The sequence below is a fragment of the Panthera onca genome, chromosome B3 (assembly GCF_046562875.1).
Source record: "Panthera onca isolate mPanOnc1 chromosome B3, mPanOnc1 haplotype 2, whole genome shotgun sequence".
NCBI classification, from domain to species: domain Eukaryota; kingdom Metazoa; phylum Chordata; class Mammalia; order Carnivora; family Felidae; genus Panthera; species Panthera onca.
In genome coordinates this window covers 135,994,951-136,003,977 of record NC_138344.1, presented here as the reverse complement: position 1 = coordinate 136,003,977, position 9,027 = coordinate 135,994,951, and the positions used below count along the sequence as shown (strand labels likewise).

At 54.5% G+C, this 9,027-nt stretch overlaps 1 long non-coding RNA gene across 1 annotated transcript; it reads left to right on the top strand.

The window, feature by feature from the left end:
* The first annotated feature begins 3,415 nt into the window (after nucleotides 1-3,415).
* LOC132670243 (uncharacterized) lies at nucleotides 3,416-8,772 on the top strand. The gene is made up of 3 exons (XR_009606543.3): nucleotides 3,416-3,867; nucleotides 7,118-8,653; nucleotides 8,694-8,772. It is a non-coding gene; the product is annotated as an uncharacterized LOC132670243 (long non-coding RNA).
* The last annotated feature ends 255 nt before the right edge of the window (nucleotides 8,773-9,027 follow it).

The window sequence follows — 9,027 nt, the reverse complement described above, 5'->3', positions numbered from 1 at the left end:
ACCTGAGCCGAAGTCAGATGCTCAACCGACTGAGCCCCCCAGGGGCCCCAGGAAAGATTTTTTTTTTTTTTTAATAAAATGGAGGAACGAGCTATGCCAGGCACCCGGGATGAAGTGCCCTCCATTGTACGGAAACTTTAGACCCGCCAGAGAAAGGCCCTGGAGTTCCTGCACTGGGTCCCCCTCCTCCATTTTTCCCCTCAGCAGCTGGTGGTGGAGGGTGATGTTCACCCTCTGTGATTCTTCTCTGTTCCAGAATGCACTGCAGGCACTGGGTCCCTTCTGGGAGTTTTTTCTGCTCTGGGAGTTGCAGACCATAGCCTCCTGGATGTAAGCTCCTACCTTTCATTCCTTCCTTCCAAGAAGGATTGAGGCCTCACAGTAATTGGAAGGAAGCCGAGTAAGAAGTGAGGAACCAGAATAAGCAGGACAATTGGCAGGAGGAAGGAAGATGAACGTTAAGGTTCATTGCCGGTGGCCGGTCAGTGGAGCAGGGACCTGAAAGTGCCAGTCCAGAAACAACAGTGCTCGGGGACTTCCGAGGCGGCCTCTGGTTCCTCAGGGGAGGGGACACTGGCGTCTTTCCCTCTGAAGCAGCATTTTGGGGCCGCTGCCCTCTCTCTACCAACCCCACCTCGGCCATGTCCCAGGAGTGTGACTCTGTACTGTCCGTGTGACCTGCTTCCGAACATGCTGTGGTGAAAGTGACAGTGTCAGCTGTGACCCTAGACCTTGAGGCCTTGGGCACTTGGGCCCAGCGTCAGCACCCCCAGGCCTGCATGCCACACGTGGACAGGTGACCACATGAGGCAGAGGTGAGCCAGGTCCAGCCACCCGTCCAGAAATCAGCCAAGACTGGCTCACAACTACAGAGGGACCAACCAACATATTACGTAGATAGGGGAGAAATAAAAACCGTTGTTTTCAGCTCCTAAAACTGGGTATTTTTTACACCGCTATAGCTAACTAATTCAGGTACATTTTCTTTCTCTAATATTTGCCTATAGTACAACTCGGCGTTGGTAAACCAGGGCCCGAGGGGCAAATCCAGCCTACCACCAGTTTTTATTAATAAGTTTTATTGGAACACAGCCTTGCTCATTAATTTCCACATTGTCTACGGCTGCTTTCAAGTACGTACGGCTTGTTTTGATTTGGATGTCTTGGATTACTAGGAAGCCCGAGCATTTTTCCCATGCTTTATTTCCTTCCTGGATCCTTTCTTTTGTGAATTCCTCGTTGCTCATTTATCTACCGGAGGATTGTTTTTTATGTGTTTGTTTACCAATGCATGTAAGCTCTTTACGTAATTAAAATAATAATTTAAAAAAGCCCAAAGACCAGGTATTAGCCAATAGACAAATAAATAAACAAACCAACAAACCAACAGATAAATAAAATATCGATCCACCTCTGTCCTGTGTGTCATAAATCCTGAAAACCTTTGCAGAGGCATTTCCGTCATTTAGTCGGGTGACTTTGTGCAATTCCCTCGGGCTCCTGAGTTTCCTCATCTACAAGACAAAAATAGAGAGATTTTGTTCATGAGGTTCTTCTGGAAAGTTAGTGAAAGCTGAAAACCACTAGAGAAGAGAGAGGTGTTGTTGTCGTCCCTACCACCCACGCTCACAAACCAGCAGAAGTTAAAGCATTGAAAGTGTCCTGCCTGAGTTTAAGGGTGACACAGAGCCATGGTCTTAAATCACGTTCACGGACCCTGACGTAGCAAGTCAGGATGCTCTCAGGTACAAGTGAGAGAGGGCCCACCTCAAACAGGCTTAAGCAAAGTAGGATATCTGTTGGCTCAGGTGACTGTAAAGTTCAGGGTTGCAGGTACAGCCAGATCCAGGACACCAAACAATGTCACCAAGACTTGCTTCCTTGCTTTCCGACTCTTCAGCCAGCCATCCTCTTGATGCCCATAGATCCTGGCTTGCACCCAACCAGCCCGGCGACCCCAGCACAAAGAGCAGACTTCTTATTCAGTGCTTCTAGGAAGAGTTCCAAGGCCAGACTCCAGACCGGCCGGGGTCACGTGTCCTTCACGAGCCAATCGCCGTGACCAGGGTGTGGCTGATTGGCTAGGCCTGGCGGATGGACCGGCTGCCTGGGAATGGGTGAGGGTGGGTCCCCAGAGGAAAATGAGGGGCTGCTGCTAGACAAAGCGGGCCTGAGCATGGACAGGCACAAACCAGACAGCTCTGCGGGTGCCTGCGGGCCCACATGGGGCGCCAGGGGGGCCAGGCGGGCAGGGACAAAGCTTCAGGCAGACTACCTTCCTGTGTATCTGGTTTGTAGATTCGGCCTGCTGTCAGATTGTGTTTGGGGAGCAGCAGCTGCTGCTAAGTGAGTTTGGACATTCTTGCTGTGGACAAAGGGAGGCATATCCAGAGACGAGGCTGAGGGTGTGTCCCCACTGCAAGGAGACTCAGGACATGAGCACTCCTAGAATGAGCATTTATTAGGCATCTCCTGTGGGCCGGACCTGGGATTACAGCAGGAACGAGACAAAGACCTCTCCCTGGGGCTCACGTTCAAATTACGCAGATGGCAACACGAAAGTTAAGTCCCTACTGTGCCGGGTCATGTTGCAGTCACACAGGAAACGGCACAGGAAAATGTGATAGAGCAATAGGGGTTAGGGGACACTTTGGATGGCCAGGGAGGGCCTCTCTGGGGAAGTGACATTTGAGCTGAGATCTTGGAGAAGGAAGCCCAGGAAAGGAGCACCCTGGCAGAGGGAATAGCACGTGTAAAGGCTCCAACACGGGACGGCGCTTTGTATATTTGAGAAACAGACAGCATCAGCTTCGGAGCCCAGTCAGGAAGGGGGAGAGCAGACGAGGGCGAGGAAGGGGCTACGTGCCGCAGGCTGTACGGGCCCCATCAAGGAGGTCTGAGCACTGGTCCCACACAGGGAGGAAGTACCAAGAGGTGGCGAGCTGGCTGTATGAGGCCAGAGCGAGGCCTGGCTCAAGGGTGTAGCAGTGACCGCTATCAGAAGAGAGTTTCAATTCCATCTCACTTCGAGAGAAGACTTTTCCATCAGTCAGTGGCATCCTACTGCGGAATGGATGGCCTGGAGGTGGTGAGCTCTCTGTCCCCAGAGGTATGCAACCAAGAAACAGTGGCAGAACAGGCTAGAAAGCTGGGAGTGGATGACTCTGTGAGATCAGCAGAGAAATACAGAACCAAACACGATAATAACGCTTAACAAAGTTTACGGTGGCAAAGGGCCACTTAGAACATTTTAGCGGCAGCCTGCTGCGATCAGAGCAATCTCTGGAAATGATTTATTTACATATAAAAATGAGACATTTCTCAACAACCTCGAGACAGCCCCTGGGGCGAGGCTCTCATTGGACAGCGCCTCCCCCGGGTCCGGGATGCTCAGCCCCCGGTCGCCTCCAGCCTCGGCAGGGGGCTGATTGCCTCTCTGAGGGGAGGCGGGCGGCTGCGGCCCGCCCTGCCCGCATTCCGGAGAGTTCCTTCTCCAAAATAAACCTCGCCTAAGCATTTAAATGTGTGGCTGAGCATGAAGTACAGTCAACAATTTTATTCCAAGAATGCAAATGAATCCCTGAGGGGCCAGGAAGAGGCAGAATGCCCTGGCCCAGAAGCTTTTTTTTTTTTTTTTTTTTTTTTTTAGAGTGTGAGTAGGACACAGCAAATTCCACCGCCTGGAGCCAGAATTGGGGAAACTGAGGCTGGGGCATCAGCTCAAGGTCGCAGAGCCGGGAAAAGGCAGAGTGGGCTGGAACGTGGCTGCCAGATGCTTTCCACCCCGCATAGAACCACCCCACCAGGGCGCTATTCCTGTGCACAGAGCACGCTCCCCGATGTAGGCCAGTAGCCCCGGAAGGACGGGTAAGGCGATCATTCTGTGGAAGGGAACCACTCAGTGCACTTCCGCTGGGTCTGTTCTGGGCACCAGTGACCCGGGGGAAGAGGGCCAGTGCTCTCAGTGCCCTGGCAGCAGCATCTGCTGGGACCTCGTCTGGATGGTGCCGTCGGGCCTGGGTCCCTGGCGAGGCTCCTCCCGGACCCCCAGGAGACTGCCTAGGTCCTCGACCTGGTATTGATTAGCCTGGGAACACAACTGGGGCACAAGAGGTAGGGGTGGTCGGCTTCCTTCTCTCTGCTGAAGCAAACGCCTGGTTCCTCGTTCCCTGGAGAATTATAACTCACTTTAAACAAGAAGGCGGATGGCTTTGTGGCTGCCTCCCCCAGCCTCGCAGTTTAGCACCACCCGACTTCCAATTAGCATCATCAAGTCTCCCCTGACACCCGCCTCCTTCCAGGCGCAAAAAGTTTGCTCAAGGGCGAGGCACATTGTTGCACGTTCGTGAGCCCATTGATGGAATATACATTTATTACCACCTGTTTTGAGCCTGGTTCCTATAATGATCATAGTTACCACGGGGGGCCAGCCAATGTTGGGGGAGGGCAGGCATGGTGTCCCTACAGCAGAGGAAAAGACCAGCCTCTGGGAGGCTCAGTAGCCAGTGCAAAGTCCACCTGCCCTGGGAGCCCCGGAGATGGGGTGTAACCCAAGACTGGTTTCAAAGCCTGAGCTATGACTGCTGAGAGGCTCTCCACAGTGGCAGCAAGGGCATTGCTCTGAGGGTTGCAAGAGATGATCTGTGAAAAACAGCTCGTGTCCCTGCACCCAACAAATGTCAGTTCCCCCTGTTATAGGAGGTGGGGGTGAGGGGGAGCTGAGTCACACCGGTGATGTCCCTCTAAGAGTGGCCTTAAAGACTGACCCGGAGGCCATGCTGTGGCCCCGTGGACTCGAGCCATAAGAGAGGTATCATGCCTTGGGAATTGGAGGTAGGGCGGATCCTGCCAGCAGAAGGAATCCAGGAAGGCTGCATGGAGAAGGGGGCTTAGGCTGGTCTGGAAGGATGGGAGAATTTCAGAAGGAATAATTCCTAACTTGCAGAGGAAGAATTCCGGGCTGGCATTCTGTCTTCCAGCGTTTGCCCTTTCAGTGGGCAGAAGCTGCCAACCTGGTGGCCCTGGGATCAATCCCACAGACGTTGCTGTTCCTTCCCCAGTTAGTACCAGAGCCCTCCAGGGCCAGCCCTGGCTCTGTGGGCCTGAGGATGTGCAGGCCTATAGTGCCTGGTCTCTGCTCTTTCCTTGGGCGCCTTAGTTACTCGCCTCTTCTCTGCTTCTGTGCCATTGACTGTGAGCCTCCTGAGGGCAAGGACGGGTCTTGTCCAGTGGCATAGCTGGGCCTGGCACTTGTTCAGCACTGAGCAGGTGCCTGGTGGCCTTCGCAAGGTCACGCCTCCTCCTTCCCGCTACCCACGCCCCACACCAAAACACCAAGACCCTGAATCCAAGCCCAAGGGTTCTGTAGGTGGAGCAAGTTCCCCTGCAGCTGGGAGCCTCAGCTGGCTCACCTGTAAGATGGAGACAAAGGATCCCTGTCCAGCTTCCCTCCGGAGCTCTGGCAGATGGCAGGCGAGGTGACTCACTCAGGTGGGAGCCCTTTTGAAAAGTAAGAGACCCTCTCAGACTCTCTATACATGCACACACAGGAAACTTTTTTTTTTTTTTTTTAATGAACTTGAAAATATTAGAATCTTTTGCTTGCTTTTTGCCTGTTGAAAGTTTTGTTTTGCCAAATCTTTTGGAACATGAACTCTGGAATGAACTACCTATTAGCTAAAAGCTGATAATTGATTATCAGTCAAATAGCCTTGATTAAGTATCATCTGCCTTGTGCGGGGGATGGCGGGGGGCCCAGGGAGAGCAGCCCTGCTTGGAGGAGCTCATAATCTCAAGGGGTAGGAGGCAGCTGACCTGGAGGGTCAGAGAGGAGGCTGTCGCTCAGCCTGAGGGGAGAGAGAGAGAGAGAGAGCGCGCCAGCGAGCAGGAAGGGGCAGAGAGAGGGAGAAAGAATCCCAAGCAGGCTCTGGGCTGTGGCACAGAGCCTGATGCAGGGCTCGGACTCACGAACCGTGACATCAAGACCTGAGCCGAAATCAAGAGTCAGACGCTTAACTGACTGAGCCACCCAGGCGCCCCCAGGCCAAGTCTCAGAGGATGAGTAGGAGACACCAGTGAGGACAAGAAGGCAGAGGGACAGTGCAGCCAAGGCCTGGAGGGGTGGGAGAGAGCGGGAGGGGCTCACAGGCGCCTGGGCTTCAGTCCCTCACTTGCCGGGAGCCCCTTTCCATTGTAATATTTGTCAGCCAAATAAAAACATGCAATCATGTCGAATTTTCTATCCACGATTGTGTTTCCTTCCTTAAAGGAACTCCCCAGACTATGCTTCCAGCCCCGGGCTTTCCTAGAAGCCTGTGTAGACCTGCCCTGTGTAGAAACCTTGTGTCACACCAGACACCTGGGCTTAGGTGACAGGGGCTGGGGAGGTGGTGGTGAAGGAGTTTAAGCAAGGAAGAGCCCAGAAGTGTCAGGCGTCTCAAACTTGGAATGTCCAGAATGGAACCCTCCAGCCACTCTCCAGATCTCTAACCAGCCCCCCCCATCCCCCCCCCCCCCCCCCCAGCTCTGAGCACTAAACGTGACCTTCCAGGTAGATGCTCAGGTCGGACCTCAGGGGTCATCCCTGTGCCTCCCTCCTCCCCACAGCCAACCACCAGAAAGTCTTGTCTGTTCTGCATTCCAGAATTGCCCGGTCTGTCCACTCTGGGTATCCCCCCAGCTGTGCTCCACACCGGAGCATCCGCACTGCTTTCTCCAGCGAGGGGGGGTGGGGGGAGCTACCTGCATTTTCCTCCTGAACCACGGCCATGGCCTCTGCGACCACCGCCATTTCCCTTCCTGCCCCTGCCTGAGATTCTGTTGCGAATAAACCATTCGTCAAAAAGCCAACGCGCTGCCCAGCCAGCCACGTGGCTTCTTCCCCATTCTCACCTGCCTGTCCCCCAGCACTGACCCCTGCCTCCAGGGCACACGGCTCCTGGCTTCTTCCCCCGGGGTCCTGCCACCTGCCTTCAGACGGGGGTGGGGGGGGGAGGACTTCTCTGCGGACTCCTCACGCTCATCTGTACCAGGGACAGAACCACCTCCTTCCCGCCCGCCTGTTGTCCTCCCGTGAAATAAGATAATGGTTCTAAACTTGTTTGTTCAAATTTTACAGATGTGTGAGATGGAGATCCAAAGACGCTTCGGAAGGCTGCTGAACACAAACACGCTCGTGTTGGCCCTCTGCTGGCAGCAGCCGGGTGCGCGGCGATGGTCAGATAAGCTGCTTCTCGGTCCTTTCCAACATTTCTGAGCCCGCAATTCACCAGGCCAGGTGCCGGACCAGGTCCTGGGGACCCATGATGAGGGTGGAAGGAGCAGGACTTCTGCAGGATGAACACTCCCCGCCCCCCTGCCCCCCAGGAACATAAATTACTCATCATGGCCATCTGCACTTGCCGGCCACCTCTGTAAGTCACTTCCACCCCGGCTGTCCCGTAAGTAACTTGAGGACATGGGGAAGAAGTCCAGGACTGGGCGTGGCAAGCCTACGTCCCCGCTCCCCACCCCCAAGTCCTCTGTTGGAGATCCCAAGAGGCCTCTGCACTCTGCCTTCCGGAACCCCTCCTCCCAGCTCCTCTGTCTGTGCTGCTGGGACCGGCTGGTGGCTCCAGCTGGAATGCCTTCTTCACTGACCGCCCCCCTCAAAGCTTCACCTCCTCTTTTGCACGGCCCATCCTCAGGGAGGCCATCGCTGGTCTCCGAGTGGGCTGGCCTCCCTCTGTGCTCCCATGAACATTCTGTCATTAATGATAAATTCTGGGTTTACTTGTCAACTCATGCCCAGGACAAATATAGGGGAAAGACCTAACTCACCGTTGTGTCTCCGACCCCAAACTGAGCCTGGCACATAGTAGGTGTTCAGTGAACATTTCATGAATGGATGAATGGATGAATGAGGAAGCATCACTTTCAGCCAGCTCTGTGTGGGGCTGTCCACATCTTATTACCACCACACCCATCTAAGCCTAGGAGCTAGGTTTTCCAGAATCCCCTCTGTCACAGGTTAAATGGGGTCTCCCTCAAATCCATATGCTGAAGTCCTAACCTCCAAGACCTCAGAAGGTGACCTTCTGTGGGAATCGGGTCCTTACGGATGTAATTAGTTAAGATGAGGTCATGCTGGACTAGGGTAGGTCCTTAATCCAATAAGACCAATGTCCTTATACAAAGGGGACACTTGGGCACAGACTCTCATACAGGGAAACGGCCCTGTGGAGACAAAGGCTGAGATCGGGGTGATGCTCCTACAGCCGAGGATGCCAGAGGTGGCCAGCAAACCCCCAGCAGCTCGGGGAGGAGCCTGGAGCGGGTTTTCCCTCCCAGCCTCGGAAGGAAGTGGTCTACTGCGACACCTTGATCTTGGACTTCTGGCCTCCAGGGCTGTGGGACAATACGTCTCTGTCGTTTAAGCCGCCGGGGCTGGTGCTGCTCCTGCAGCCCAGGGAACTAATGCAGCTTCCGGCTGGGTCTCACCAGTGTGGCCAGCTCCTTTGAGACTGGAATGTACCGTCATTCTCAGGAGGCCATGAAGATTGGGGCCAACCACTCCCTAAGATGGGGGGTTTCTCAGGCCACCCCATCTGTGAGTGCTGTCTGTGGGGACCCCGGGCACCTAGCCGCTCCCCTGCTCTAGGGGTCTCGTGCTGAGGTTTGGTGACTGTCCCCTGCTCTAGGGGCCTCGTGCTGAGGTTTGGTGAGTTTCTCTGAGCCTCCGGGCCCCAGCCCCTCCCACACTCAGCAAACCTCCCCTCCTCCACTGCAGCCCTGTTCTCGTGTCACTTGCAGTGGCTGTTTCCCCGACCAAACGCAGACTGATCCAGACTTCAGAAACGTCAGGATGTGGCCAAATGCTGCCCTCACTCTTTAAGGTGACACGTTCTTCATCAAAAAGGCAATGAACGGGCCACCAGGAGTACTGACAGTGACAGTCACGGTGACAGGTGCTCTGATGGATGAGCTTTCATCTCTCCGCTCTTACGGCGACTCCCAGTCATGCCCACCCGAGAGAGAGCCTTCTCTCCG